This window comes from Sinocyclocheilus anshuiensis, unplaced genomic scaffold (genome assembly GCF_001515605.1).
Source record: "Sinocyclocheilus anshuiensis isolate Anshui unplaced genomic scaffold, SAMN03320099.WGS_v1.1 scaffold948, whole genome shotgun sequence".
NCBI lineage: Eukaryota > Metazoa > Chordata > Actinopteri > Cypriniformes > Cyprinidae > Sinocyclocheilus > Sinocyclocheilus anshuiensis.
In genome coordinates, this window is record NW_015549709.1 from 605,140 (window position 1) to 612,719 (window position 7,580).

General features: G+C 35.8%; 1 protein-coding gene across 1 annotated transcript in view; it reads left to right on the forward strand.

The window, feature by feature from the left end:
- Positions 1-3,082: 3,082 nt before the first annotated feature.
- The window catches only part of LOC107660677 (rho guanine nucleotide exchange factor 17-like), a 30,507-nt gene continuing 26,009 nt past the window's right edge, over positions 3,083-7,580 (forward strand). The window contains exons 1-2 of the mRNA XM_016450065.1: positions 3,083-3,094; positions 7,073-7,076. The gene's annotated coding sequence lies outside the window, so the exon portion shown is untranslated. The remainder of the gene's footprint in view (positions 3,095-7,072; positions 7,077-7,580) is intronic.

Below are 7,580 nucleotides of genomic sequence, written 5' to 3' on the forward strand. Positions count from 1 at the left end.
GCGGTGGAGGAGGAGGAGGAGGAGGAGGAGGAGGAGGGGTGGGTGAAGAGGTGGACAGGGGCGCTGCTGTCGAGCCCAATGGAAACGGGGTTGGGGGAGGCGTAGGCACCCCTCAGACCAGTGCTGAGGTACGAGCCTTACAGCAGAGACCACTGATGGTTGTTGTAGTCTGAACCTGTTGCCGTGGTTGTTTTCTGTGTTGTTTTCATTGTAAGAGAGCATCTACGTTTGTGAGGCTTTATCGTCAGGGTCTTTACTTAACAGTTAACCTGTTACTTGTTTAATCTGTTCTTTACTTTTCATTTGTCTATTGCGTGTTTCTTAAGACTGTCAGTATTGGGATGGATGGATGGATGGATGGATGGATGGGTCGGTACATATATAGGTTGGTATAAGTATAGGTCAATAGATATGTTGGTAGATACACAGGTTGGTAGATAGGATGATAGATAAATAGATATGTCAGATAGATAGATAGATAGATGGATAGATGGATGGATGGATGGATGGATGGATTTAGGTTCATGTCTCTCTCGCTCTCTGTCTCTCCTGCAACAGGTTATTCTCGTCTCGCTCTTTGAGCGACTAAATCAGTGTCTGGTTGAATCATGAGATTAGGCAGTGCCATCGCTTCAGAGAGAGACCACCATCTTCTGCTCTTTACCTGCTTGTGTGTGTGTGTTAAACCCCCTCCTCTCTCCCTCTCTCTCTCTCTGTCCCTCTCACTCCACCGTCTGGATGGAGCAGAGAGGAGCGTCTTTGGATTATGTCCAGACACTGAGGGGATTTACCTGTCTGCACTGACCCTGTGGGCGTCTGTCTTAAGACTGGCTTACACCTCACAATATAGCACATGTAATCAGGTCCATCGCTGACCGGCGTGCATCTGCAAGATGATTGGCTCATGTTGGATTCCACTGCAGCCAATAGTGTGTGTTTCTCCAGGCTCGTTGCACTCTGCAATCTACAAACTAGCTCATGTTCTTGTATATTTTCCTGCTGTTTTTACTTTCCATGCTCTTCTTTTCTTTTTGCTCATTTTTGGCTTTGTTTTACTCTGCGATGCTCTTTCTCAGCGTGTTTATTGCTCATGAATGTTCTACTTCAGCCAGAAATAGCCGACTGGCTGTGATCCCATGACCTGTTTTTGTAAAGGCCGGGCAGAGCTGGCATTGAGTGTATGGTACTGACTGCAGTAGAAATGCTTAGTGGTCGACCGATATTGGTTTTTTGACTGCCGATGCCGATATCTTGGAAAGCAGGGTGGCCGATGGCAGATATAAAGCTGATATAATTTTATTTATTTTAGTTAATATTTAAGAAATTTGAAATCATTTGAAAATGGATTTAAAAATAAACGTGTAAAATAAACATACTTATACTTTAGATAACAGTGTATTTTTCACAAATAAATAAATATTTAATAAAAAGTCAACATTGTAACCAACAGGTCACTAAGTAATCTGGGAAGTTTGTGTGCATTGGGAATCATATTTTTAAAAATAAAGCCAAGGTAACAGTCATTTTACATACAGCACACAGTGAAAATGACATGAATATGACAGTGGGCAAATGCATAAAGCGCAGCATAATTTGAAATCACGAGTTTAAATCTTGTCGATCGCGCATCTCCAGTGAGGCTGAACTCTCCTCCTGTCCGCATTCAATTCACACGGACCGACTGTCACGCAGAGAACACGCGATCATGCAAGTCACATGCACACTTCACAAGATCTCAACTAGATTCGACTAAGTTTGCAAGGTTTGTGAAATTAAATATTCATTAAAAGACATTCAAAGATTTGTTTAAATGATATAAATGCGTATTTGCTGAATGCTGACGGCAAACGAGACAGTATTATAATGTTTGCTTTTCTATTACTAATAATATAAAAGCAATCGTTATAATACTTTTTTGTATGCATTTTAATTCCTTTGTTTAACCGTTCTATCTGATTATTAGACAGACTTCTATCCGTATTAGACAGAACTGTTAATGACGACAACGAACAAGAGGGAGAATGTGAGCACTGTGTGCTCAGACGCTGCCGTTCTCCGCGCCGTCAAAATAAAGTCACCTCGAAAAGCATCGGCCAAACAGGAAAAACTTATCAGCTGATGCCAATATTTTAAAATATCAAAAAAATAAATATTGGCCGACCACTAGAAGTGCTGCACGAGTTTTTCATTCAAACAACTTAATGTTATTGAATGTGAGCTTTACTTTTACACTGCATCCATGTTCATTTTAATAAGATATTTTAATAAAGAGATATCTGCATGTGTACATCTCTTTATAGTAGCATTTCTTGCTACGTTGTTCTATGTGGTTATTAGTATGTTGCTAGAGTGTTGTCAGTTCTCGTCTCTATGATTGTCTTGTCTCTAGATATGGCTGAAATCCTTACTGAAATGTAAGTTTAGGGGATTTTTTCACCCAGTTATTGTATGCTACATGAAAAAACAAAAGCCTGATTGCTTAGAAGCCACAAAATATGAGGGATCATTCATGTTCGTTAGCACAGACAGTGTGTGAATCATTGGTGTCTTTTGTTTTATTGTTGGGTGCCTTTGTTGCTTGTATTGCTTGAGATTTGCCCCACTTGCTAAGATAAACAAAGACAGTTATTGAACCCAGTATATCTGTCTTATGAGAACAGTTACAATATCATGGGATTTTCTTTGTCATGGTCTCTTGAAAATAGCCATGGCCTGAGGACAAAGCCCAGCAATCTAAAATGAGGAACAGTGTAGTATTGACTTATTTATTCATTCATGCATTTATGCATGCACTTATTTCATTTTTTCTTTATCAGATATATTTATTAAATTATTCATTTTGTTTTTTCCAGATTATCTTTTTTTCACTGGGGTCTGATCTGATCTGTCTTATTTCATTGCTTAGTTTATTTGTTAACTCATTGTTTTTGTCAGCTGCTGATTTGGACAAACTGGTCAGTGGTGTTTTGATCAATATTGCAAATGGAAAGTCATTAGACCACGTCAGCCTGACAGACACATGCACGGCGCCATGTGCTTTTGCCAGAGTCATTGTCAGAGTTGCATAACCTTGTTGAAGAAGCTCTGCAGGACAGTAGATTTCTTCCTGAAAGCCTATTATCCTGTCTGATAATTTAGTGGATTTTGTGAATGGCTGGTCGAGATGCAGGGGTCAATCTGCATGTGGTCATTTATTGAATGAATTGCAATGGCGTGATCAGAGAATTCAAAAATTACTAGCATAACATAACATAACATATAACAACATAACATAACATAACAACATAACATAACATATAACATAACAAAAAAACAACAACATAAAATATAATAAAATATAATATAGTAATACTAAAAATATATTTTTAAATATTATACAGTTATTGAAAATATCTGCATGTGTATTTAATTATTGTATTATTATTTTACAACTAGTAAGTTTTATCATTATTTGTTATATAACCGAAATACAATTGATTTTTGTATAAGACTTTTTTCATAATGACTTATTCATTAGTTTAAAAGAATCAGCTCATAAGTATCACTTTTCCATTAATCGAACACTGGTCACACTGTATGTTTCTTTTTTATATATATATTTTCAATTTATTTTCAATATTTTCAACCTTATTCATTCATTCAGTTCAGCTTAGAAAGTGATTTTTAAATTTGATTTTAATTAGTTATTTTGGGTATTTGATGTTTTTATATCACTTTTTCTGTTTTTTTTTTTTATCACTGTGATAGTTGGAAGAAAAACTATATCACCAGATTTTTGCTTTGATTTTAATATATCATGCAAATTAGTAGTCATTTAGCAGATGCTGTTACCCCAGCATGAAGGGCACAATGATTTATAGCTCATGCACCAATTCAGCCAGCAACTTTTGATTACTAGCCATATGCTTTAACCAGTTCACCCCACCACCTGTATGTGTAGCGTGCCGAACACCGACAGCACCTGTTTGAACCACATCCAGCAGACAAATTCCCATGTAACGCTTGAACGTTCTCCGCCCCTATTTCATGATTGACCGTGCAGAATTTTCTCATTGTGATTAGCGACCGATGACCGTTTCTGATCAGATCAAAGGAAGGTTAGTTTGATTGGTGTCGAAGGATCAAATTGCAGATTCCACCTGCTTTATTCAGAGTGCGGTAAACGCGCTCTAGTGTGTGTTTTACTCAAGCCATAGTGGTTGGCACAGATACAGCGTTTGGCTAAAATGCATGGTGTACCTCAGGCTTTAGAAGGAAATTAGATCTTCTCATAACTTAAACACACTCTTGCTTCACTCTGCTAATAAAAACCAATCAAACGCTACAGCCAGAACCTCAGACAGAGGTCTCCCTTTGCACTGTGACCTCATTACCTGATGAGTGTAAATCAAGGTCAGACATGGGTGTTTAGACCAAATATGGATGTTTTCAGATCTATACAACATTTTTTTGCCTCTTTATCATTGATGTCAAATTAAATGTGTAATCAGACTGTTTTCTGTGAAAAAATGTTGACAAGTAAATGCCTCAAGTAAATTCTGGTGTAGTAGATTAGTCACTGTTCTACTTGAGACTCAAGTTTAAACTTCCGTATTTTTATGGTTTATGTTACTACCATTGACATATAATGTATAGTGAGCAGTCACATGCTAGTAAACAGGAAATTCTTATTTTGTGTGTGTGTATCTGTTTGTTGATGTGTATATATATATATATATATATATGTATATATATATATATATATATATATACATATATATATATATATATATATACACATCAACAAACAGATACACACACACAAAATAAGAATTTCCTGTTTACTAGCATGTGACTGCTCACTATACATTATATGTCAATGGTAGTAACATAAACCATAAAAATACGGAAGTTTAAACTTGTTAAATACATTTTATTTTATTGTTTTGTTTTGTGTCAGTGTCATTTCCATAACATCTCATATTATGTATTATAATAGAACTCTGTAATGAAATAAATCATTTGCATAAAAGTCATTTTGATAGTAGAAAAATAAATCAAGGCATGGTGCATTTTCACTAAGTTTCAAAGTGAATGTGACTGACCTTTATATAATGACATGATCTTGAAATCAGTTTTGATCAAAATCAACCCCTGGGTTATAAAAGTAGAAACGAGAAACACCTCTTTGTTTCTTGGCTCTAGAAATGTGCCACTGTTTGTGTGTTTTCTCAGTCTATACAGCTCAACAGGTCCAACACATGAGCTGCTATGAACATTTAATTATTAGAGAGAAATATTTCTCCCCAGAGCTTCATGGTCTCCTGCTCCTCCACCGGGTCGCTCAACATGACCTCGTCTTTCCAAGAAATGCATTTGGAGGTTCCTGCATTCATAATATGATTTCATTATAATGATATTGCCCCATAATGCATCAGGGGAACAGCTATGGGACGGGTGCACAAGGCACCTTTTGACATTATGTAAGCCTAACAGCAGGAATGTTCATGGCTTTTGTTGATGTTTAAATGAATTACATTCATGAAGTTATGAAGCTGTGCTTTGACTTTGAGACCTGATCCGTGTGTGTGTGTGTGTAGCTGTTGTGACCAATCTAATCACATTATGATTATTTAAGGCATTAAAAGGTTTAAAGCACACACAATACTCTGGATGTGTTTTTATGAGATCAGTCTACTGTTGAAATGCAAGTAGTTGTACTGAGAGAAGTTTTTTTTATAATTTTCAGTTTTGAAGATCAGTTTTGACAGTGTAGAAGTATTGAGAAAATGGGTAATTGTAGTTTTCACTAGAACGTTACTGCTTTTTATTTTGGTCTTGATTTGTATTTTGTTTTTCAGTTTGAGTGTGATTTGAGTTTGTTTTAATTTCCATTAAACCGTTTTATTTCAGTTTTATTATCACTAGTTTTAGATTTTTTTTATTAAATGTGGTGATGCTGAAATTACACACTAAATGTTTTTGCAATCACAAATTCATGTTATTTTTATTCCATTTTTATTTTATTTATTTCTGTTTCACACTGTCATTTCCTTAACATTTAAAGTTTAGTTTGTATAGTTTGTAAACAGTAAAGCATTGCGCTTGCAACACCAAGGTCATGGGTTCAATTTCCAGGGAATGCATGAACTGATAATGCATAGTGTGAATGCAATGTAAGTTATTTTGGATAAAAGCATAAAAAAACTGGAATTTAAAGTTTTAATTTTTATTAATATTTCAGTGCACATTTATATTTTCTGTTTAACTTCTTTGTTTGTTTGTTTTTTAACGTTTTTTTTTTTTTTGTCTCCATAATAGTTTTAATAGACAAACCTTTCCAAATCCACTGAGTGTACCTGTGACTGAATGTCAGGCCGTGTCTGTGTCATCAGGGCATTTCAGAAATACCCGCAGCTCCTTTGGGACGTGTTTTGTGGCTGCCACACATGCTGTTGGAGCTGCTGGGCACATTTCTGGCCCCCTGATGAGACTCCAGAGAGCGTTTCGCTCTAAATGCAGTTTAAATGTGTTTTTATGACCAGTTTATATTTAGGACCAAGTTCAGGCAAAGGCTCAGTAATCTCTTAAAATTCCCCGCATTATATACAGATCTGCTCCTCCTGCGTGTGACGGTTTGATTTGTTCCGGGTGAAAAGTAACAAGATTCTTGGGAAACCTCTTTAAACCGGTTCAGAATGAGTCCGTTTAGAGCGACTCACAGCAGGTTTGTTTCAGGTTTATTCAGTGCAGTTAAGAGCCGGACGTGTCGGCCAAGACAGCATGCTGGCTAGTACAGTCTGTCAAACCGCCTGCTTTTTATGGGAGGAAATGGACTGGATGAATGAGCATCAGTCTGAGAAACACAAGCACACATGACACATATCAACCACTTTCTTTCTTGCTTGCTTTCTTGCTCTTTTCCCATTTTTTGGACATTATTTTGTATTACTATAGTAAAACTTACATACATACTGTATAAGTTTGATCAAAAATACAGTAAAAACAACAAAAAACTTCAATATTACAATTTAAAATAACTGTTTTCTATTTGAATATATTGTAAAATGTAATTTATTCCTGTGATGCAAAGCTGAATTTTCAGCTTCATTACTCCAGTCTTCAGTGTCACATGATCCTTCAGAAATCAGTCTAAAATGCTGATTTGGTGCTCAAAAAAAAAAATTCTAATCAATATTGAAAACATTTTTCTTGGCTAATATTTAAACTTTGATACACTACCATTCAAAGTTTTGGGGTAAGAACGAATGAATGAAATAATAAGAATTGTATTCATCAAGGACACATTAAATTGGTTAAAAAGTGATTGCTGAAAAAAAAAAAAAATCAAGTAAATGCTGCTCATTGAACTTTCTATTCATCAAATAATCCTGAGGGGAAAAAAAGTGTATCACGGTTTCTCCATATGCTGATTTGCTGATCAAGAAACATTTCTTATTATTATCAGTGTTGAAAACAGTTGTGCTGCTTCATATTTTTGTAGAAACCGTCATACATATTGTTGGAAAGAGGCAAGGCAAGGCAAGTTTATTTATATAGCACATTTCGTACACAATGGTAATTCAAAGTGCTTTACATAA